Source organism: Equus przewalskii, unplaced genomic scaffold (assembly GCF_037783145.1).
Source record: "Equus przewalskii isolate Varuska unplaced genomic scaffold, EquPr2 contig_R1908, whole genome shotgun sequence".
Taxonomy (NCBI): domain Eukaryota; kingdom Metazoa; phylum Chordata; class Mammalia; order Perissodactyla; family Equidae; genus Equus; species Equus przewalskii.
The window spans coordinates 115036-139039 of record NW_027228508.1 but is presented as its reverse complement, the minus strand read 5'-3'; the positions used below and the strand labels follow the sequence as shown (position 1 = coordinate 139039).

At 48.6% G+C, this 24004-nt stretch overlaps 1 long non-coding RNA gene across 3 annotated transcripts in view; it reads left to right on the top strand.

The window, feature by feature from the left end:
• Positions 1-17509, top strand: part of LOC103543527 (uncharacterized) — a 102674-nt gene extending 85165 nt beyond the window's left edge. For 2 of the 3 annotated variants that reach the window (XR_011536477.1, XR_011536474.1), the window contains one exon: positions 16192-17509. This is a non-coding gene — a long non-coding RNA (uncharacterized lncRNA). Of the gene's footprint in view, positions 1-8405; positions 8576-9700; positions 11414-16191 lie in introns of those variants that run through there. The other variant, XR_011536479.1, reaches the window with a different exon arrangement.
• The last annotated feature ends 6495 nt before the right edge of the window (positions 17510-24004 follow it).

Below are 24004 nucleotides of genomic sequence, written 5' to 3'. Positions count from 1 at the left end.
CATGTAGGCTCCGGGCAAGGTCCTTTTCATTGCCATCTGTAATGATAGCTACAGCCCTATGAAGAAGGTGACGTCCCCCCCCCCCCACTTTGGAGGACTGAAGAAACTTGCCACAGAACCAGCTACTAAGAGAGGGAGCCAAGGTTTTAGTCAAGATCTCGCTGACCCCCAAACCATGCTCTTCTGAAGGCTCCCCCATCCACAGATTCCATCTCACCATGAGTTTTTAAGCATCATATCACCACTGGAGAGACAATTTTTTTCTTTAACATTGGCCAACATTAAAGTAGACCTTGAAGATATAAACAAAGTGAAGAGGTCAGAGTGCTGGACAGCCAGCTCCTGGTGGGGGGGGGGGTGCAGGGGGGGCTCTCTGCCTGCCCAGGTGTTGAGCGTTTTATTAGCCAACATTTAGGAGGCACTTGATGTTTACATGGGGGCCGCCAGGACTTCCAGCCCCAGGTGACATTGGAAGATGAGACAGAGTACTCCCTCTCCAGGATGCGTTGAAAGAACAAGGATGGTTTCAGACACCATTGTCTTGGCTTCTCATCCCACAGTGCTTGAAAGAAGAAAGTCACTGAGTTGGGTGGAAGTTTGAGTGGGATCCCCCACCCCAGCTTGGGATGGAACCTCTCACCCAGAGTATAGTAACAGAGCCCCCCGTGGAGTCAGCGCTTGCTCTGTGGCAGCCACTGTGCTAACTGCTTCTTCTTGGACAACCTCTGACTTCTGAAAGGCATTCTGTGGGAGAGGATATGGGATCTGGACCTGGAATCTCTGACTCCAAAACTCACGTGCTTAACCACGAGAGCATGACTTGTTCATGAGCACACCCCAGAGGCTGAGATGTGGGCAACTGGGAGTAAAGTCTGGAAAGAAAGGATGAGTAGAATAGATTTGAACATATTTAGTGGAAATCTTGAAGGCAAAATGCTTTCCAGTTGATTCCCTGAAACAGGTTCTCGGATTTGGCATTGAGAAGCCATGGATTCTTTTCTCAACTCTGTCCCAGAGATGGAGGGGAGGGGTAGGCAGTGAAGGGGGGACCCATCTCAGGACCTAGAAGGGGGAGTGGGCAGGTGAAATGAGACAGGAGGAACACCAGCCAGGGAGCATCACTCAGCACATTACCACTGTGGGCAGCTGGGGCTCGCTTCTGGGAGACTCTAGAGCACACCTCAGGACTTTCTCACTGAAAAGGAGGAAACCGGAGCAGTAAACCACCAATTCCTGTCCCCCATCAACTGAGGGCCACTTCTGGAACATTAACTCTCAGCACCTCTGTTCTATGAGTAGGTGCACACAGTTCTGGGTGGAGACGCCCCGAAAGCTGATGGCACATTCAGAAATTGTTTCAAGTGACCTCTGGGCCAGGCCAAGGGGATGCGGGTGGGGCCCTGACCCCTCTGCCTCCACTTGTCCCAGCTACAACATGGTACGTGAATATAATGTTGGAGAAGTCCAATAAAGTGCAACGTGTACTCATTATGAGATGACCACATTATAAACAATGCTGTGTTGTGGGTCATCAAAGCTCAGACTTCCTCTCGCCCACTTAGTGGAGAATAAAGTGATAAAGAGGACACTGTCGTATCATCTGTACTTCTTAACGCAATAACCTTTGTGCAGAAAAGGCTTGACATGGCCGGCCTGACACTGCTCTCCTTAGAAAGGCCTGCCTGCTAGCCTGCCCTTGGTGGGCCTCTGGGAACGTGGATTTTTAGAGGGTTCCTACCATTCCCCAAACTGCTAAGAGTGGCCCACTCAGCCTCAAACCTTTGTGCAGACAACGTGGTGTATGCTGAAGGCCTCTTCCTCTTGGGGCTCTGGGATTCTGGTGCCTGCTCCACAGAGGGTGCCTATGTGCCCAGCCTCGTAAAACGCTGGTACTGAGTCTCTTGTCAGGACCTTCCCTGGTAGACAACATATCAGAGTGTTGCCACGACTCCTTGCTGGAAGAAAGCAGAATGTCCTGTGTGACTCCACGGAAGAGGACTTCTGGAGCTGGTGCCTGTTTCTTCCAGACCTTGCCCCACACGCCTTGTCTCTGTGGATTTTGCTTTGTATCCTCTTGCTGTAATAAATCATAGCCATGGATGTGACTGAATCCTGGGGGTCCTCCTGGTGAATCATCAAACAAGAGGAGCCCCCAGCACCCCTTTATCATCTTGTTTTCATAGCTGGCTGCAGTGAAGGATGCCATCGAGCTGGGACCAGGGAGAGATTTGGGGCAGCGTTTATTGCATGACACCAAGACCAAGAACCACAAGATCCAAAGGGCTGCAGAGTTTCAGGAAATGGAACAGATGTGATAAACTTAGAACCTGAGAGCTGGACGCAGCCTTCGAGGTCACGTGTCCATTCACGGAGCACTGAGGTCTTCCTCTCTCTGGCCACGCTGCACCACCCAGCGGGTGTGGCTGAGCCCTGGCTGCTGTGAGGACAGCCCAAGAGGTGGTCCCCTCTGCAGAGTGTGAGCAGGAGACACTCCTCTCCCTCCCAGTGTCGCCCTTCTGCCAAAGGGTTTGCGCCACCTATTAACGTAACTTCCTGGATGGAGGAAAAGTATAATACTCGTGACCACTTCATGTGACCGCCTGTCTCTGGCCTCCCTCCTTCGAATGCCTGGGCCGGAGCAGCAGGCTTTGCTTCTGCAGCCCCGAGGGACGGCTTACACTCACCTGCTACACACCAGCACTGCCGTCGTGGATGTTCATCGCCGGCATCCGTTCTGATTGATCAGTGCCTGGACTAAATATCTCGATGTCACACCCTCCTCTAGCACCAAGCAACAAGGGTTGTGGCTTTGCTGTCGTAGGTGGAAGGGGTGCCTTCTCTGCACTCAGGAAAGCTCTCTGAGCGGGGTGCCCCACACTCTGCTCTTGATATATTAAAGCTGGGACAGAAGGGGATTCAGAAAATCCTCTCAAAGAGGAGGAGGGCCAGAGGAGACAGCCCCGCTCGTATGGCTAGTATCTGGCCGTCTAATCCTAGGTTGCCTACCAGGAGCTGCATGTTACCCTGCTCTTTACTTCACTTACAGTCCTAATCCTCTGCCGGGCAGATGGACCCTTGAGGCCAGCTAGGGCAGAGGTCGTGGACCCAGAGAAGCAAAGAGAAGAATGCCTCAGTAATTTTCAAAACATCATCCCATTACACTGTACTGAGTTGAGTTAAGCATCGGATCAGGCCCTGGGGACCCAAAGATCCACCTGCAGGAGAAGGATGGAAATCAAAAATTACAACCAGGTCATTAGCTCTAGGGTGGTGTTGTGTTCCAAAGGCCATGGAAACTCAGAGGACACGACTAAGCATATCCAAGGGTGCAGAACAATAACAATGATAACATTAGCTAGAATATATGGAGAGCTTATTTGCCAGGCACTGTGCTGAGCGACTTCATTTACTTCTCCCCAATAACCCTATGGCCTAGGTACCACTATCTTCCCCATTTTCCAGATGAGGAGCTGCAGGCACAGAGGGGTTAAGTACCTGTCCACGGGTGCCCAGCTGGCAGCGGTGGAGCCAGGTTTGGAGCGGACGCTCGGTCATAGCAACGTCAGTCTAAGTGGTTCTCTTTATTCTCTCCATCAAGGAAGACTTCAGTTTGGTGTCTGCTAACATTACCTTATTTGAGAGATGTGGAACCAAGGCCCATGGTCAAGTTCCTTGGCGCCAGGTCAGGGTTTCTTGCTTGCTCCCAGGCTGCCTTTCACAGGGGACCTGGCACTGAGGAAGGCTGGAGAGCTTCCACTGTAGGGTCCGGTGGGGCAGAGGTCGGGCGGGAGTCACTCGGATCTGGACTCCCACCCTCACTGGCCAGCCCGAGACTGTGGACAGCTCTGGGCCCAGAGGGCCAGCTCATGGGTCTCTGCCTCTGTGGGACCGAGGGCACAGCAGATAGACCCTGGCAGGGGCATCTGATGCTTTGAAGATGTTTTTGCTGTCCTTATGTTAATTTGGGTCCCCCAGAAGCAGATCCTGATACAAGCTGCTGAAGGAAAGACAGGCAGGGGAGAGGGGAAGCGGGACAGGGAAGGGAAGGCAGCAAGTCAGCGGTGCGTTTTCAAGCAAGTCACCCCCGTGGCGGCTGGGGCTGTAGGCCGGGGCCGAGAGCTGGGTGGTCCTAAAGGTGGGGCTGCTGTCCAGGGCGTTAACTGCAGGGCACTCGCGGCCGGCCCCCAGGAGGCCAGGCGGGTTCCAGGGCCGGGACAGTCCCAGGGCCACGAAGGCAGGTGCGGTGCTGGAGGCCAGGCCTGCGCCAGGCAGTGGCATGGGCGGCCGCTCCGGGCGGGCATCTCCACAGTCGTCTGTGGCCTGAGTGGGGGACAGAGCCCCGGAACGCGTGTGTGCCAGCTGCTCCGTGGCATTTCAAGGCTGTGACTCAGGGCACGAGAGCAGTGAAGATGCGGCTGGGATCCCGAGGCCCTGGCTCAAGCCGCACTCGGCGCCCAGAGGAGCGGTCTGTGGTCCGCGGCTCTGCCGTCACCGCCGCCCTGCGCGTCGCCCGGCCAGCCCTCCGCCCCCCAGATGCCGCCCGCGGTTTCGGAGCAGCCTCCGAGAGCTCGGGCCGAACTCCCCGGAGACGGGTCCTGCCCCTCAGGACTGCTGGCGTCGGGAGGCCGGGCAGGAGGCCCGCTTGCAAGAGCTTTGCCGCCTCCACCCCCGGCGTCATCTTTCAACCATGAGCTGACCAGCCCGTGTGGACAATGTGAATTCCTTCCCGGCCGGGTAGCTGAGGGTCGGTGGAGGCCGCTCGGCGCCTGCACCAGCGGCAGCGCGGCCGGCTTGGAACAGGGCCTTGCAGCCTCCTGAGGCCCCCGGGGGACGCGCGTCCTGCTGCTCCACGGTTTACACGACTATCTGGGCGTCGTTTTCCAAGCACACGCAAGTGCGCGTCTCCGAAAGGCTGGAAGCATTTTCAGCTGAGCGTGATCTCTCCTTGGACACCCAGGACAAAGGAGGATTTACGGTGTCTCCCACCCCAGTGTTCAAACTGAGCGAAAGTGTTTAAAGGAAAGTTCTTTCCCTCCCGGACCATGGTGTCTGGGTGTCAAGGAAGCTCACACCCAGAAGTCCTCTCCAGCGCTGTCAGCAGAGCAGCTGGGCTGGTAACTTGACTCTGAATGCAAAAGCACACCTTTTTGATGTTAATTCTCAGTGGATTATTTCAGAAACTAGGATAATGTGGCCAGAAGGAATTTTTGGATTTAGAAAAGTGTGATATTAATCGATGTTCTAAATTAGTGTTGAGTGCTGTGAGAGGACCCCGGCTGTTGATGCTTCTGTGCAGCTTATACCCTGCGTTGTTCTAGAGTGCCTGTGGCAGTCTGTGTGAATGGCGCCCCTGGAACTGGTCATTACACAACCTGAACAATCACACACCGCGACCCTGAGGGACCAATGAAGTTCTACATATGAAATTGTGTAACACTTTGCTAATGCTAAGCTGTTAACCAATACAAACTGGAGGAAGTCAACTCTTAGCAATTTCTTCATCTTTTAAAAAATTATTTTTATGTTAGCTTTTTTGTGTGTGTGAGGAAGATTGGTGCTGAGCTAACACCTGTGCCAGTCGTCCTCTATTTTCTATGTGGGACACCGCCATAGCACGACTTGATGAACAGTGTGCAGGTCTGCACCTGGGATCCGAACCCATGAACCCTGGGCTGCCGAAGCGGAGCGCGCAAACTTACCCACTACACCCCTGGGCCAGCCCCAATGTTAGCAAGTTTTAAAAGCTACGGTTAGCTATAAGTGTAACCCATTTTAAAACTCCTGTGTATCTTAAGGTAAATCTAATCTTTATCACTCATACTTAATGTATTCAATGTTGTCTCTAAAATCTCTTTGTTGGCTGATAAGCTCTTCTCTAGGCTCTGAATACTGGGTTCCAAATGCCTTCTCTTTGATGTAGAAAGTTGTCATTTGTGTTTGCTATGGGCCAGCACTGTGCACAGAACGTCCTGTGGTGATGGAAATGTCCTCTGTCTGTGCTGTGTGATAAGGTAGCCACTAGCCACACGTAACTATTGATCATTTGAAATGTGGCTAATGCAACTGAGGGACTGAGTTTTACATTTTATTGACTTTTAATTAATTTAAATTTAAACAGCCTCATGTGGCTAGTGGCCACTGTACTGCACAGTGAAGCACGCCCGTAGGCCCAGTCCCAGCCGTGATTTCTAACCCCATTAAAGTCAGGCCATCACAGCCCAAGGGGACCCTACTTAAGGGTACGATGTGACTTTGCTTTAGCTATAAAACGGCTTCATTTTTATGCATTACACCTTTCTAAAAAGCCCCATATATGGAGATAATTTTTATATCAAATTATATTTTTCCATTTAATCCTATTATAATTTCAAGATAGCACTGCTTCCAAAAAAACTTTGATTTCAGGATATAATAGATGTGATGCTTGAGAATATTAACACTTGCATTAAGAGCTTTAATAAGCTTGTGATCTTTATCAACATCTGGCCTTTTTTTTTTCCACTGAGAAAGATTCACCCTGAGCCAACATCTGTGCCAATCTTCCTCTACTTTTTAGTATGTGGGCTGCCAGCACAACATGGCCACTAAGAGAGGTGTAGGTCTGCACCTGTGAATGGAACTCAGGCCACTGAAGTGGAGCACACTGAACTTAACCACTAGGCCACGGGGGCTGGCCCACATCTTATCTTTTTATGTCTACGTTTCCTAGCTTACACCCATCCAAGAAAGGTTCATCAAATGGATCTTCCACTGTTATGAGCACTGTTAGAAGTATTTCTCTGTGGAAACATGCCGATGCCTTGTGTCTGGGAGTTCACGCCGGGCCCTTCATCCATTCTTGCCCCTGTTGTACTTGCTGCATCTTTGCAGGCAAGGCCGGAGTTAGGGGCTCAAAGTTCTGCGCTCCCGGTAGACACCGGGCCAAAGCACAGACATTTGCCAGGTCTTCCCTTCCCTTCTCTTTAGGTCCTAGCGGTCAGGAGCACTTGAGCATCGAGGCGGTGGGGAGGAAGAAGTCCTGAGCATGGGGATGGGGAGGGTGGCTTGCGGGGGATCCACCAGGGCTGGTCAGGAGGCGGCCGGCCTGCTGCAGGACTGCGGGGAAGCCAGTAAGACGGTCTCCGCCTCTTTGCAGAGTCCACAATCAGTGCTTCAGGGGGTGGGGGGCGGGGGTGGTGGTTGGTGCTGTGCGAACTGCTGCGGAAACCAGAGGGAGAAGGAAGGAAACTGAGAGCAGAAACCATAGGCAGACTGGATTTTTCCCTCAGAGAACTTTCTGGCGCGGCACCCTCAATCTGAGAAATCATGAGCGCTTTCGCAAATAAAAAGCAACAAACCTTCCTGCTAAAGACGGGCGAGTTTGTGACCTGCTCCAGGGCCAGTAATCCCACCTGGTGGTCAGAGAAGAGGCCTTTCAGGGAAGGCAGGTGGGACAGCCACGTGACCAGCAGACACAACAGACCCCCACCCCCCACCCCCCGCCCAGGTCTCCAGGAGAGATCTCTGACATGCAGCCTTCAGGCTCCCTTGTTTTCCAAAAGAGCAGAATGAGTAATTTTTGCCCCACACTCTGGTTGTTTAAAAACCTACATTGTTTAAAGATCTCAACTTTACACGCAAATAAAACGCTTCTAAATCACTCACGTCTTTTTCCTTTAATATTTGAGTCATCCATGTAAACGCTTCGCCGGGGGGAAGGGTGAGTGGTAAGGGCTTTGGAGGAACATAAAGCCCCGAAATATTTATGTTTCTTGCAGCTTTCCAGGTGGCAACGAATAGACCTATTTTACAGAGTGCCCACCACTGCCCACTTTGCACTGTGGACCTTATTTACTTAAAACGGTTCTCGGCATGCACGTTTTTGAACTGCTGCTGCCAGAACCTGCCTGCTGCTCGAATGGATGGCATACTGAGTATTTTAGGAATAAAATTTACCTAAAATAATTTAATAACAGTTTTTAAATATAATTAGATATTCCATTTAAAGTTTCCAGAGTCCCAATTGTCTCAAGAAGGGTAACATTTGTGGAAAAATTAGAAATTTTAACCTAGACCTGATAATTAAGGATATTAAGAAATAATTATTTTGTCTTGGATGTAATAGGATATTGCGGTTCGTTTTATGGTTATTTTGTCAGTCTTTATTTTTTATATATATTGTATATTTGCCTATGTATACACACGTATTTGGTGTATGTGATATATCTATACTATAGTATTTATGGATGACAGGATAGGATGTCTGGGATGTGCTTTGAAATAATACAGGAGTGGTGGTGAGTGGGTGGGATTTAGAGGAGATGAGATTGGCTGTGAATTAATTGTTATTGAAGTTGAGTGACAGGTATGTGGGAGTCTATTAAACTTGTCTGTTAACTTTTGTATGTGCTTAAAATTTTCCATAGGAAAGAAATTAATGAAAAGGACACAATACTGAAATAAACATTCAGGTGCATAACTCCTTATGTACATGTGACGGTTTCTTCTGGGCAAAAACTTAGAAGTGCGGCTTCAGCTCTTCCGGATAGTGCCAAGTTGCTCCCCAGAGTCAATGGCAGCCTTTGACAGGGACCAGGTCAGAACTCAGCTTGCCTCACTTAGAGGACGAGTGCCATCTCTGTGTTGGGCCTTTTTTACACGCTCTGTCCAGGGCGGGGAGGAGGAACGTGTGGGCGTGTCGGTCCTCCTGCGGGTGAGACAAGTGTGATAGCTGCAGCTGGAGCGGGTTAGTGCTTTCTGGAGTGCGAGCTCTTGCCTAAGTCCGCCTACTGCTCATGTTCCCACCTTTGAGCTCTCGTTTTGGGTGTAAGACACTAAGTTTATGAAAATCTACATAATCTGCTGTTTTTATTTTGCTACAAAGAAATACATGTTTATTACAGAAATTTATGACATTACAAATAAAAGGGAGAAAATAAAAACCAGCCAACCTACCATGGCTGGCAGTATTTTGCATTTACTCTTCAGTATTTTTCCTTTGCTAATACACTACATTCCATTGAAGTATGATTTCTTCACTTGAGACATTTTTTCCTATTATTAAACAGCCTTTTACAATATAGTTTTTGATGGTGGCGTGGTATTTTGTTGGCTGAAAATTGCATAATTCATTTAAATAATTCCTAATTTTCAGCACTTAGACTGTTTCCAATATTTCCCTACTTTTTCTGTTTTTGCCTTGTGCTCATTTTGAAGGACTCAGCACTTTGACTTGTCTCCAGGTGGAACCTGCCCCAATGTGAGTGATCACACGGGACTGTTTCAGGAGAAACACAGCACACGCCACGCAGTGGAAACTCAGGATCATCAGCCATTTCGCATTTGTGTTTTCTACCCTCTGGTCTTCTTTCCAGACAGTAGCCTCTTCTCTCTTCTTTCTTTTCCCCAGACAGTTTCCAAATGTCCCCCGTGATGTCCAGAGTTCAGAGTTATTCATCTCTGCACACTCCCTCAGCAAAGCAGAAAGTTCTGCAGTTAGCAGAACTAACCATCTTGAGACAGCAATTCACGGACCATCTATTTTCACTGAAATGTGTCCCTTGAAAGTTTCACCAAATGATTTCTCAAAGTATTATATGATCCATAACTACTTCCTTGAGATAAATTCTTAGGGAGGGAATGGCTATACCAGAGAGCATAAAAAATGTGGAGACTTCTGCTGATTTTTAATAATAAAGTGTGTTGATTTGCTTTCTGCCAGTGCTCCATCAGTCAGCGTTCAGCCAGGAGAACAGAACCACTGTGAGGGGTACCGAAAAAGGGATCTGTCATAGCGATGAGACTTTCCACAATCACGGAAGAGCTAAGGAAGTCAAGTTCTGGAAGGAGATTGGTTGGAGGATCAGAGAAAAGCCGCCAACCAGGGAGCGTGGAGGGGAGCTGCTAGGGGTTGGGCTGACATTGCTGTAGTTCAGCAGGGCAGGCAGTTGGGAGGAAAAGCTGGTGGTGAAGCAGAGGAAAATGGACAAGTGGAATGTATGAGGGCGAACTGTGTCTGTCTTTCACTGCATCTGACTCCAGTGATGCTGGTGGCATGTGGAAGAAGCTGCTGCTCACTGTGGAGCCGTACACGTGCCTGGCCCAGGACCAGGGGAAGCTGAAGGAGGCGATCTGGTGGGAGCTGAAGGAAGTGCATAGGCTGCTGCTGCCGGAGGCCGACGAGATGACCCTGCAGATCAGCACTGCGTGTGACCTGCACCAGCCGCTGCACTGACCTTCCAAGCATAACGGCTGCTGTTGAACTTGTGGCTTCCACATCTCGTGCAAATGTCTCTGTGTATAATCCCAGCTCGGAACAGTATGGGGAAAGGACTTTGGGAAGCATAGTTCCAGTTTAGCTCAGTTGACACAGAGTAAAACCACCACAGGTAGCGCCCGAAGGACTTCGTTGGTGCCAGGATAGAAAAATGAATTCTAGTGAATCTGGCAAGCATTTACTACTGTCCAGGGAAGATTGGAGATGGGTTGGGGTGAGGGGAAGCAAAGCCAAAAAGTATTGCTGATGGGTTTTTCTGTAAGATAAAAAATTTTTTGGAGTGAAAACAACCTCTGCACTGAGGATAAAATCCTACAGAGAAATTTTATACTTTTGAGTCTATCAAAGGAATTACTGAACCAAATGTTCTCAGGTCTGTTGCCAGAGGTATTGAAGAGCTAAGCATAAAAAGGCCACGTGTTTGTGTCATTTCCCTGAAACAGACTTAGTATGTATCTTGAGCTACTCTATGTATGGAAGTCTATATAAAGGATATGAAAAGATACCCTATCAATAATTAGATTGATCTCCAGTGATAATGGAGATTATGGAGATGCAGCTAATCTGTTGTATCGTGAAGAATTTATTCAGTTACAAAAGTTGAACTTGCCTGTAACAGTGGTTCCCTTCCACCGCCCAGAGAACCTGTTGTATTTTACTGCTATCATAGGATATTTGTCATATGCTCCAACAAAATTCTGCTTTATAAAATTAAAGAATTCAGGGGCTGGCCCCATGGCAGAGTGGTTAAGTTTGCGTGCTCTGCCTTAGGCGGCCCAGGGTTTCACTGGTTCTGATTCTGGGTGCGGACATGGCACTGCTGATCAGGCCACATTGAGGTGGCGTCCCACATTCCACAACTAGGAGGACCCAACGACTGAAAATACACAACTGAGTACTGGGGGGATTGGGGGGGATTAAAGAATTCAAAATTGTAGTCAACTACTAAATTTTCCTGCTTTGGAAGAGACTTGCAGTGGTAAACACAAAAATTTTCAAATTATCCTGTTCTATGACATAATTATTTTCAGTTTTGTTGACAATGGTGGCAGCGCGAAGCAGAGTGATAGAAAGGAGTGAGGGGGAGACGGAACCAGAATAATGCGGGTGGCGGAGTTTAAGGGACTCCATCTTTGTCTCCTTGTTCTCGTTATGGAGGTGAGTTCTCACTAACTTACTGTTACTAGAAGTATCAGTAAAGACAAAGATCCCTGCCTCTAGTATTGCCTAATTCTTTGATGCTTTTCTGAACATCATTTTGCTCAATTGTGCTGAGTTTTATCATGAGGATTCTTTGAGAAAATCCCCAAAAGGGGGTCAGACGTTATTGGTACAGCTCTGCAAAGATCTTTTATATTCTCATAGCAAGAGATGAGACTCACAGATTATCACCACTGCTCTTAAGTGAGGTGTACTGGCCAGCATTCAGCCAAAAATGACCCTGGACTGAGACTCAAGGACGCTTCCCAAACCACCCCACCAGACGGGGCCACCAGGGGAGCCGCCATCCCCCTGGAAATCAGTGATTCAGGAAGCTGCTCTACAGCTGCGTCTGCTGCTTCAGCCTTTCCGGCCGTTCTCTGAGTGCTCCACATCCTTAACAACTGCTGTGTGTTTAAGCTAATTAAGGCGGATGCTGCCATCTGCAATAAGGACCGTGACTAATGCAGCAATTGGCACTAGAATCTGTGTCCACACGGAGCAGTTGGTTTTTTCATTCATTCATTCATTCATTTGTATTATAAATGGTTTGCTATTTAGCAGTTGGCTTTTTCATTCATTCATTCATTCATTTGTATCATAAATGGTTTGCTATTTAGCAGTTGGCTTTTTCAACCCTGAGAGTCAGCTGGGTCAATGTAGATTAAAGGCCCCAGCAGAAAGCACCTGCCTTGGCAGAGCCCTACTGCCCTCCCTCTCTGCTTTCAAACTGGTTAGGCCTAGACTAATTCACTGTTTGTTGTTGAGTCTTCCTGAAGAGGACAGAAAGCAGTCAACACTTGCCAGCATACTCTATTTTTCCAAAAGCTGCAAGCCTGGTTGGCACCTTTCACTAAACTCCCCAAAGCAGGAGAAAGCGAGCCTCTGATCTGTCTCTTCTCTAGCCCGGAGCCGTGTAGACAACTGGATCCTCTCTCCTTCGGGCAGAGAGTAACGTCTGAATATTGTGTGGCATTGACTGATGGAGAATAAAACCGCATGACCCATCTCTGGAGCCAGACCCCAGTTAGCGACAGCCTGAAGCTCACGTAATTCAGGGACTTCTTAAAGAAAAACAGTACCACAAATTACAAATGCGGAATTTGTTACAAAAGGAACGCTTAGAATTGGAAAGAAATCACAACAAACTACACATTTTAAAAAGCAGACACATATCAGAAACTTCACAACATGAAGAAAACAACATAAGAGGCAATTAATTGTGTGCCTGGCAAAAGTCTAGAATACTTTCTCCCCCTAGGTTTTTGGCTAGATAAAAAAGGACACGTAGCGAAGTCAACAGAGTCACTAAAATGAAGCAGCTTACTCTCCAGTGTGCATGGGGTCTCGAGCTTGCTCCACTGTCACACCAACTGCCTTTCCTTTACCCACGGTCCATCTCCCTTCCTCCTGTTTCCTGTATCAGAGTGTCCTGACTCTCCTACTCACCTTCAGCTTTTCTATTTGAATTTTCATCTACATTTTATTGGTTATTGTGATTCTTTTCTCCCCTGTCTTCATGATTTTGACCATCAAAGGGTTTTAGTTTCCATTATCTTCTAATAGCAAGAGAGTTTTTGACACTTTCAAGTTCTGCCAATCTTCACTTTTTGATTTACATTATTGGCTTCAAACAGGATATTTCCTTCCTGTCATATTTATTTTGGAATGATCAGTAATTCTAAATAAAATATATAAAATTAATCTGAAAATAAGGTCCATATGAGCATTCCAGATGCATTTTGAAATCGCTGTCAACTTAAGAAGAAAATTCGCCTGTTATTTTATGCTTAAAATGAGTTTATTTGGGACCAGCCCAAAGAATTGCAATTCAGGACATGCATGCTAAGGCAAATCATAGGCAAATCCAGAAAACCAAGGAGGGAAGCTGCTTCTATAGAGAAAAGGGGGGAGAAGGGAGGGGCTGTTCCAGAGGAAAGTCCACTGAGGGCAAGTAACAGTTCAGGGCGGCAACGGCTTCTCATTGGCTGAGCTGTTGCTGGGTGGGGAGAGGAGTCTTCCTGCAGTAGTAAAGCAGTTTTACCTCCCATCCAAAACGCAGGCATCCATCGCCTCCTGGTTGGTGTAATTGACGATGTATGATAGGGCGTTAGAGCTCCCCCTACGGGTCTTCCTGACTCCAATTTAGTTAGGGTTTCTTTTATTAATTTCCACCCCACCAAGTTGAATTGTCTTATACAGTGAGGTAATCAAATTACACTTAAACAGTATCCAATGACCTATTGATAAATATGTATAGGAGTTTTGTCACTGGAGCACTGTTTCCTTTTTTCCCATTTCTGAGCATTGGCCGCAGTTCTACCTGCGTCTCATCAGGCACTGTCGGACTGTCAGGATAGGATGCACTGGATGCGCTAAGGAGCAATCTGACTCCTCGGGATGCATAAAACACGGGACCTCAAACAGCAAGTGTTTGTTCTACTGTTTGTATGCCATACACACAGGAATTCTGACAAAATCCATTTTGTGTAATTTCCAACAAACAAAGTAATTGTACAGTAGGTTTATAATTGTACGAGCTGCACTGAGTATTCCTAATAAGAGGACTTTGACCAGGGGTCCTCTGCTTACAGTTTTACACATCTGAGGATTGGAAGAATTTCCCACAGACTGGCTTCTGGCTGCCTGCATTTCAGTCCTTGTTTTTCCTCCATTGTCCTTATCCTCGCAGTGGCAAGTGCTGAGGAGCCTTTTCATTTCCTGATACAGGCTCTGGCCAGAGGTCTTCATGCCATGATGCTCAGTGTTGGCACAGTGGGCAGTAGTGGCATTCCTGGAAGCCATCCCTACCGAGGGACGGCTAAAGCGGGCACAGATGTGACTGTGAAATGTGTAAATGGTCCCAAGCTCAACCCGAGCTGCATGTATCACCAACTCTCCTTCAATGGTGTCCCCAGACACCTGCGGCCACTCCAAAACCACAGGAAGGAAAGTGTGGGGGAGGAAAAGTCAGAGTGCAAAGACACAGTGGAACTGACCAAGTGAGCTTAAAAATCTTATTTTTGCAAACTTTACAAAACGAATGGCATGTGAACTCATTGTGAGAGGTCTTGCTGGGCCCTGAAGGGTGTGGGCAGAGAGGGACCCCCGAGCTTAAGCTTCATTGTCTTTTCAGGGAATCTCCTCTGCTGCTTTCTGTCTTTGGTGTTCTGAGACTTCAGCTTTGTTGGATTTAAAAGAATTAAGGTGCAGGCACAGCTGGTCCCAGAAAAAGGAGGTACTTGCAAGTTTGTCAGACCCTAAAATAGGAGCTTAACACTTTCTGAGGTTCATTATTCCCATCAGTGAACGTAATCATTCTTTCCAACTGCATTCTGTCCTCTTATTGTTGATCTGGCCTCATTTCCAGCATGAAAGGAAAGAGTGTTAAGACTATGAAGAGTCTGAGATTTGACCCTACTTGCAAGCCAACAAGTTAGCCTGCCACAGTTTCATCGATAGTGGCAGCAGGCACAAGATTCCTGGACTAGAGACAAAGGATGCTATCACTCACAGCACAGAAAGCAGCCTGAGCAGCATAGTGCATCAATGCCCTTGTCTCCAAGTCCCATGGGGGTGATGCAGATGCGCCCAGGCGGATGTCTGCACATGCAGCGTTTGCATCGCGGAAGAGGCACTCTGAGCTTAGCGAACACAAATCTTTTCTAGTGGGCAGTAAGCATGCCTGCCCTTTGCTCCAGAGGAAGGCCCCATCTCTGTCTCCCAAGGCTGTTGGTTCTTCTCTGTCCCATGTGGGCCTCAGCTGGGTGGGCTCAACTGGGGCTGGAGGGTTCATTTCTAAGGTGGCTCACTCATAGGACTGGCAGGTTGTTGGTGGCTGTCACCTGAGAGTTCAGTTCCTCTCCACAAGGGTCTCTCCACAGGCAACTTAGGCGTCCTCACCGTGTGATGGATTCCAAGAGTGAGCATCTAAAGGGAGCTGGATGGAAGCTGTGTGGCCTTTTATAATGTTAGCTCGGAAGTCACAGAATGTCATTTCTGCCCTAGCCACAGCCCATCCGGATTCAACCAGAACAGGCCCAATCTTTTGATAGGAGGAATATTAAAATTGCATGGTATTGGAAAATGGAAAAATATAGAGACAGTAAAAGGATCAGAAGTTGCCAAGGTTTCAGGGGAAGGGGAGAGGGATGGGTAGGCAGAACATGGGGTTTTTAGGGCAGTGAAACTCTTCTATGAGGTATTGTGGTAGTGCATACAGATCATTATGCATTTGCCTAAACCCTTAAAAGCGTAGGACGGGGGCTGGTGGGGTGGTGCCGCAGTTAAGTGCGCAGGTTCTGCTTTGGTGGGTCGGGGTTCGCTGGCTCGGATCCCGGGTGCGGACATGGCACTGCGTGGCACACCATGCTTTGGCAGGCGTCCCACATATAAAGTAGAGGAAGATGGGCACAGATGTTAGCTCACAGTCAGTCTTCCTCAGAAAAAAGGGGAGGATTGGCAGACGTTAGCTTAGGGCTAATCTTCCTCGAGAAAAAGAGAAAAAAAAAGCATAGGACACAAAGAGTGAACCCTAACGTAAACCCTGGACTCAGTTAATAATGTAATTGGTTCATCAATTGTAACAAACGTACCTCCTAATGCGAGCACTTTAAGTTTATTCAACCATTTAATAACATGTATCATTCATGGTTGCCAGATGGATTAGCCCTAAGCTGAGAATTTATTGTTCCTGGTTTATTGTACGTTAAAAGGAAATTTTCTACTTCCAACAGCACTTGCCCAGGAGACATGAGAGTGGAACGCTATGTGCCACCGCAGCTGGTTCTGGCAGCTGGAACTGACAAATGACCACGAGCCTTGAGTGGCCTGGCAGCACCAGACTCCGGACCTCACTGAAGACCTTCCTGACCGTCAACAGTGGGGCTGTTCTAACCTACAGTGGACAGACTGCGGACTCAGTCCTCCGAAGGATTCTCTCCCGAATTAGCATAACCGCCCTGAAACCTCCTTCCTTACGCAGCCTCTCTGCGTTTCCCGCTCTGTGCGTTCCTCAGTTGTTACTCACTGGTGGGTGTTTCCTCGCCTGATGAATTTTTTCCCAGGCACTGGCAGTCTTTGTTTTATTCTTTGGCATGTAGGAAGCCAGTTAATAGGTGTTTTTATTAACTTTCAGTGCTGTTTCCATGTGTGTTTCCCTCTCGGGTGAGCGAGGTGAGGGATGACGTCTGTGGGCGCAGATGATGCCCTTCTCGGTGCCTCAGTGCCCTGTGACCACCCGCCCCTTGCCAAACGGATCACTTATACAATTTGGGGGGGTCCTGTTTAACGAAAAGAACAACAAACCTTCAGCAAATTTTTATTTGCAAACAACAAATATTTATTTAAAGTGAGAAAATAGAACCCAACAAATTACAAATTTAAAGCAGGCGAGAAACGCCGCTTCCTAACCGGAGCGCACACGGCGTTGCCTTTCCGCCTTTGGAGCCGCCACAGCAGCTGCGCAGGCGCAGGGCCCGGACGCTGGAGCGGCTTCGGCTTCGCGCGAATCCCCCGGACGCCGCCGCCCGGCCGTCAGGCCCCGCCCCCGGCAGCCCCGCCCCGCCTCCTCTCGGCGGCCGGGAGGGACGCCAGGTTCGTGGACTGAGAGAGGCTCAGGTGTGGGGATGAGCCCCGGGTTGGGGACCTGGGCCTCTTCCCTGTGCGTAGCCCCCTCCTTGGAAATCAGTAGCCTCTCGGAGCTGTGCTTTCTTCTTTATAAGATGGAATCGGAGGACGTGCATGCTCGCCGCCTGTGGTTCTGCAGGAGGGGTCCAGGGATGCGGTGAGGGAGTCCTACGCTTCACAGCCCCAAGTCCGCGAAAACCTGTATTGTTGGTGCGGAGCGGGCTCTAGTCTAAGGAAATACGATCTACGATCCTCTCTGTACAAAGAAACGTGACTAACCGGTAATTTAAGATGTGGAAACCATCTTCCTCACCAAAAACAAAAAGCATAAAAAAAGGGAAGGGAGATATAGAAATTTATGCATGTGTCTACAGATGGGTAATCAGTGGTTTTCAGTGATAATAAAGAGCATTTCTTCACGGAGAATGGTAGGGGTCTCTTTGAAGGCTGTTCTCCAGATGATTCCAGAGACTCACCTTGAGTGTGGGTTCTGCTTCCCTTGTCTGCGTTCCCATTGCTCAGCCCTGTGATGGGCCTAGAGCGGGCTCCATGGATGTTTGATGAAGAAACACGTGTTACAGCAGAATCCCATTAGACTGAAGTGGTGTCTAAACATTGCACTTACAGCGCATCTAAACTGACCTTATTCTTCCTTCTTCCTCCCTCCCTTAAATATAAGCTTTTCCCATTCTAAGGTCTGGGATCTGCCCCTTGGGACCATCACAGGCCTCCCCGTGGCAATTAAGCCCCTTTACTCAGGAAAAACAAGTGAATAAAAGCTCTGTTTCCCGGGTTGGAACTGCAGGCTGGATCCGGGACGGGGCTGGATTTCAGGGCCCGAAGAGGCGGAGCTCGGGCGCGAGCGGCAAGGTCCTGAAGAGCCGAGCCTGGCTCCCGGGGCGGCGGGACCTGGGGGCTGGAAGCGCGGTGGAGTGGGTGCGCTGGCCCAGGGCGTGCAGGAAGCTCACTCCTGGAGAAACGACTAGGGTGGCCAAGTGGTGGGCCACGAGCTCCTGAAGGAGCAGGGGCAGCCGGGACACCAGATGCTGACAGGTGCCCCGCCCGCCTCCGGATTCTCTCGGGGCCTGATGCTCGGAGGGAAGGGCCGTGTGATTGGAAAAGGGACAGACGCTGGACGTCCCATCGGGTCAGGAGAGTGGATACTGAGAAGGCCTGCGTTCTAGTTAGGCAGTAAAGACGTGGCGCCATTCGCACCGCTCTCGCGTGGAGCGCTGGGCAGAATGGACAGGTGGGCACTTCCTGCTTAATCAGGGGAGGCTAGCTGGAAGCTGCCTTGTAGTTTGGCAGACTGCAGCCTGGACAGCAATCTCAGAGGTGGGGGAGGCTGGTTGGTGGAAAGTTGGGTCACCAGGTGGAGAATCAGACACTCTGGGGGTGGAACGAGCGATAGGGATGGAGGCAGCGTTGTGGGGGTGGGGGGGGAAGCAGCAGAGTGAAGCTCTCGGGCAGGTATTTGAATCTCATCCAGGACACAGCTGGTCTCAGGGGAAGCTTCTCCTCGATGCCCGTCAGTTCAGGAGCTGGGTCCGGCCTCAGAGAAGCACCAGGTTGTTCGGGGCGTTGTAACTTACGCCTTCGAACATCCGGTGCGGCTTTATGCCATGAGAGCAGGCGCTGCTGTCTTCTGGGGCTTCCAGTGCCTTTCGGGGTTCTCAGCGTGCGCTCATCCAGGGACCCTGCGGGTTATCACTGAAGACCCCTTGGGAAGACTTCTGCCAGAAGGTGCTAGAGCATCTGCTTCAGGCTCGTTCAGCCATCTTTTCAGATCTTTATCCCAAGGTGCGCTAGGATCAGTGCTCCTGAGTATTCGGCCAGACTTTCTTGGGACAGTTTTAAGCCACATTCCTCCAATCCAGGTTGTCTCATGGCCTTGGAAGACACCCCAGGTTCCAGGGCTGTTCTCGAAGTTTCCCCCACACTTCAACCTAGTGGTTGTGTGGTGATTTGGGGAACAAATCAGGATGACCCAGAAATCCGCATTCTGTTTTTGAACAGGAACTTGTGGCAACCCTTTGAGGGTTCCTGATGCTGGGAATTCTGCAAGAGACAGATAGGTCTCTCTGTTTTGAGGGCAGAGTTCTTGCCTGTGTGTGTGCTGTGCGGTGTCCGTCGATCGGCTGGCTTTGTCACAGCACTTTGCAGCTGTGATTCATGTAACATTTCATTTCAAGAAATGGCATTTCTTTAAGACTCTGCTGTAAATTGAGATGAGGCGATAATGTGTTTTTAAAGTACTTAAGAGAGTTAGAGACTCCGGTGAGGTCACATGTTACATGTTACACGGAGCTGTTGACAGGCCGCATGAAGATTCTTGGCATTTAAGGAGATTACGAGTGAGGGAAGATGGTTCTGTCAAGTCACCTTCTGACGTGGAGCTCCCTGCAGTCCTGGTGTGAGAGCCCCGCCTCGGGCCTAGGAGAGGAGAAGATGCCCTGTGGGGCTTGCTGGTTGCTTTTCTCAGATTCATCGGCTGTGCACGGGGGACAGTTTTGAAGGGAGGAGTTTTGCCATCACCTCACTCTCCTCTTTTCCTCCCGTCTTGGAATTCCACGTTGGCTGGGAGGCAGCCCGGTGTTCTTTCCATTCGATGTTACAGCACCTCCTGTCACACGGAGCAGTCTCCAGGTGACGGAGCATCTCCAGTCCTCAGCCTGTGGCTTGTCATTTTGAGTAATATTGATGAGAGGCCTGTATAAAAATTTGGCATGTGGGGCTGGCCCCGTGGCCGAGTGGGTAAGTTCGCGCGCTCCGCTGCAGGCGGCCCAGTGTTTCGTTGGTTCGAATCCTGGGCGCGGACATGGCACTGCTCATCAGACCACGCTGAGGCAGCGTCTCACATGCCACAACGAAGAATATACAACTATGTACCGGGGGGCTTTGGGGAGAAAAAGGAAAAAATAAAATCTTTAAAAAAAAATAAATCTTAAAAAAAAAAAATTTGGCATGTAAGAACATATAAAAGTTTATGTGACAGAAATTCTTTTGGAATGTCTGTTAGGTTTGAGTCACTTAGAAAAACCACATATTCCTATATGATACAGGAACAGTTTTTCTTTCCGTTCTTTTTTTAAAAGTAATTTTCCTCTTTTCAATTCTTTCCTTTCTAATTAAATTTTTATTTTTATCAAAGTACTATCTGAATCTATCTTTTTCTCTTTTTTTGGAGGAAGATTAGCCCTGAGCTAACTGTCATATTTAATATTCCATATTTTATATTGTAGCATATATGCAAAAAATCATTAACATATTCAAATTCTGGAAATCCAGAACAGGTCAGACCCCATATATTTGGGTCAGTAGTCTTTTTCCATACTTCTTAGCATCTTTTTCTTTGTATATAATTGAAAAATAATAATAAAATTTGATCACTAATGTATATTTTCAATGATCAATTAAAAATTAGGTAGTACTAAAATTTTTCATCCCCTTTCACCCCTGTATCCCACTTCCCCTTTGGGAAAATGTTTTTAACTGTTTATTCCAATATTTGTTCAAAGAATATGCTTACACTGACGTTTCTTTTTTTTTGAGGAAGATTAGCCCTGAGCTAACATCTGCCACCAATCCTCCTCTTTTTGCTGAGGAAGACTGGCCCCGAGCTAAGATCTGTGCCCATTTTCCTCTACTTTATATGTGGGACACCTCCCACCGCATGGCTTGACAAGTGGTGCCATGTCCATACCCGGGATCCGAACCAGTGAACCCTGGGCCAAGCGGAACGTTCACACAACCACTGCGCCACCAGGCCAGCCACTACAATGATATTTCTTGGTTCACTGATTTTAGACATTTTCTCTTGTCTTCCGGTTTGGCTACCGAGGATTTAAATTTCTTACACTGCGTCAGTCCCCTGCCCCTCATCACACACACTTTATCCTTTCTTCCTATTTTGTTTTGTATCAAAACGTTTTCTACAAAATCTACAATCAGTGTTTACAGCATGTCTTGGCAAGGTGGAAAGACTCACTGGAGCTGCCCTGAGAGGGTCACCTGAACTGCGCTGTCTACACCTATAATGTTTGCATGCGGCCAAATTCTGGCTGTTTTCATGTGTTGTGTGTGTGTGGCCTCTGGGATGTGTGGTATTCGTTTTCTCTTCCTCTCCCATCCTGGGCCAGTTTGCCTTCTCCGGGTTAATTGCACGTCTTTGACATTATTCTGGAAATTAGGCCATCCTGGCTGTCTCAGACAGAGCCCCCTCAGCTCTGAGTTGTCCCGGGGTTGTTTTCCTCAGGGGCACCGAGGCAAAGATCTTCAGAGTCTCCCTTCCGAGACTTTCCAGTTGCACTCGCTTATGGGATTGACAAATTCAGGTTTTTCCTGCTGTCTTAGATACTGTGCCACTGTCACCTTGCAAAAGCAAACGGTACAACATGTACCGTGCTTGGCTCACAAGACCACTAGATCACATTTGGGTCCCTGTTCCTTGTTCCCGGTGCTGGTGGCTGCCTGATGGTACATGTACCTGAGAGGACCCCATCTGATGTCCCCTGTGTAGCAGTGAACTCAGCAACCATATCTCACCCAGCATCCTCACTGCGTGGGGTCGTTGTCGCAAGGTCACTGGCCCCAGGATGGAGAGTGAGACTATAGTGGGGAGCTGGGGAGACGGGATCAAGGCCCCTGCTGTTGCCTGTGGCTGTGACAGTACCCAGCCTGTGGGACTGCAGCTGAAGTGGGAGCTTAGATCAGGCTCCTCTGGGGAGGATTAAATTCCGTTCTCGTTTCTGAAGAACTTGCATGTGTGAGCCCGGCATTGTCACTTTGGCTGATGAGTGTTAAAAGAGAGATAAGAACCCTGGCTGATTTCCTGTGAAAAGCTCTTCAGGAAAAAGATTACACAGCACCCAGAGCTGACTGTACCGTCGTTTAGTCCCACCCGAGTCCCCAGGGCCTGCGAGCTCGTGCCAAGCTTCACTAATGTCTGTCGATGCCTTTGTTCGTGGAATCACCGTGATGGCGGTGATCCTCGCTCCTCCTTCCAGCTCTGAGCACTAAGCAAGTCTTGGCTTTGCTCCTGCCACTTACTTACTCTCCCCTGGCTCTTGGTCTCAGACTTGTCCCGTCTGTTCTTCCCTATTTACTTATGGTTTGGTTTGGAAATCAGGATATTGGCTACAAAGGTTTAGAGCCTTGGAAATAATTTGCCAAAGTAACATCCCTAAGGTTACTTTCTGGTTGCTTGGATTAAGCTTTCATCTCCCTAATCCAGTAGGCAATGGTAGCATCACTAATGGTGGGTGACCAAGTGTTTCGTGTCCCTGACGTGGTGCAATAGGAACTGTGCCACATCTCCTCTGACGGATTTAGCCAGGAAAGGATTGAAGCTAATCTTTCAGATCTGATTTCCAGTGTGCAGGGAATGTGGGGAGGCGAGAACAAGGTTAAAGACACATAGCCTGAGGAAGGAACAAGGCAAATAAATCCAGAGGATGGACCACAGCTGGACAACTAGCCTGCTCTCTGCAAGGACTCGATGTGCATAAGAGAGGCGGTCTAGGTTAAAACTTAATGAACATAACAACTCCATATAATGCATGGTCCTGGATTGTGTTTAGATATACTAGCGATAACACACATTTTGGGGACAATGGGGGGATTTTAAAAGTATTAGATTAGGAGAAAATTTATTGACAAGGAAAAATGACTGATTACATATATCAGTATATATACATATGGCATATATGTATATGTGCAGAGGGAACGTGTGGAAGGATATACACACAGGTGTTAACTGTGGTAAGCTTTGGGGATAAGAATATGATGTTTTAATTTTCCTTGTTTTGCCTTATTGACATTCTCTAATTTTTTCTAGCTTTATTGAGATATTATAATATTGTGTAAGTTTAAGGTGTACATTGTTATGATTTGATACACATACAGATGGAAAAATGATCTAATTTTCTAGTATTGAAAAGATACTGCTTTTGTAATCACAAAAGGTTGTTAATAAAAAAAACAACAACAAGAAATACCTTTCCAGGCTTTAATAATGGAAAAGGGCTTTGGGCCGGGTCAGGCCAGCTGCTCGTGGGCTGACACAGAGGACAGGCGAGCACCTCCCCGCCCTGCCAGCCCGGGCCTCATGGGGAAGACCCCAGTGGGGACCATGAGTCTACAGCCACGTAGCCCCACGTGTTTCATTCTGAGGTGCAGGTGAACTGTTTAAAATTGGCCACGATATAATTGAACGTGCAGAGTGACTTCCCACTGAGGATGGTTTTTGAGGGGCGGGAACTGTCGGGATGGAGGCGCAGGGCACGCTCCTGGGAAGAGCAGGCAGTGACGCCAGCCTGTTGCTGCTGGGCCACTCTGTTCTAGATGGGAAGCACCCTCAACACATGTCTTGACAGCTTTGCCCATCACCTGGCAAAACCCTCAGGGCCAGGTTTTATGGGTGACATTTTCCTTGGTCAAAGCTTTTCCTGAGAGGAGCATTCTGTAAGAGGCAGATAGATGGCACAGAGTTTTCCCTCAAACATTAAATGATATTCTACGCTGAAATAATAACCAGAAAGTTCTGTGCTGAAACCAATGGGTGCCTTCTCCCAGGCAGGTTAGAGATGCTGGATGACTCCTGAATATTCAGATGAATGGATGGGGGAGCGGCTTCTCTCATCATGTTTTGATGGTAAATGTAGGATGAGGAGAAACAAAACCAAAATCCAGGCGAGGAAGAGCCAGAGGGGAGAGACGGCTTGCAGCACCATGACTTCAACCAGGCCTTGCAGGGTCAGGGCTGCCCTGCGGGAGGGGGTGGGAAGGCGCAGGGTGCACTCTGTTCCTTAGCCAATTGGTTAAGTTCAGTTTAGATCACCCGACATGTCCAGCTGACTCCGGGACCCAGAGAGACCAGGGCAGCAAAGCTGCTCCCACATGTGCGGATTATGGTCATGACAT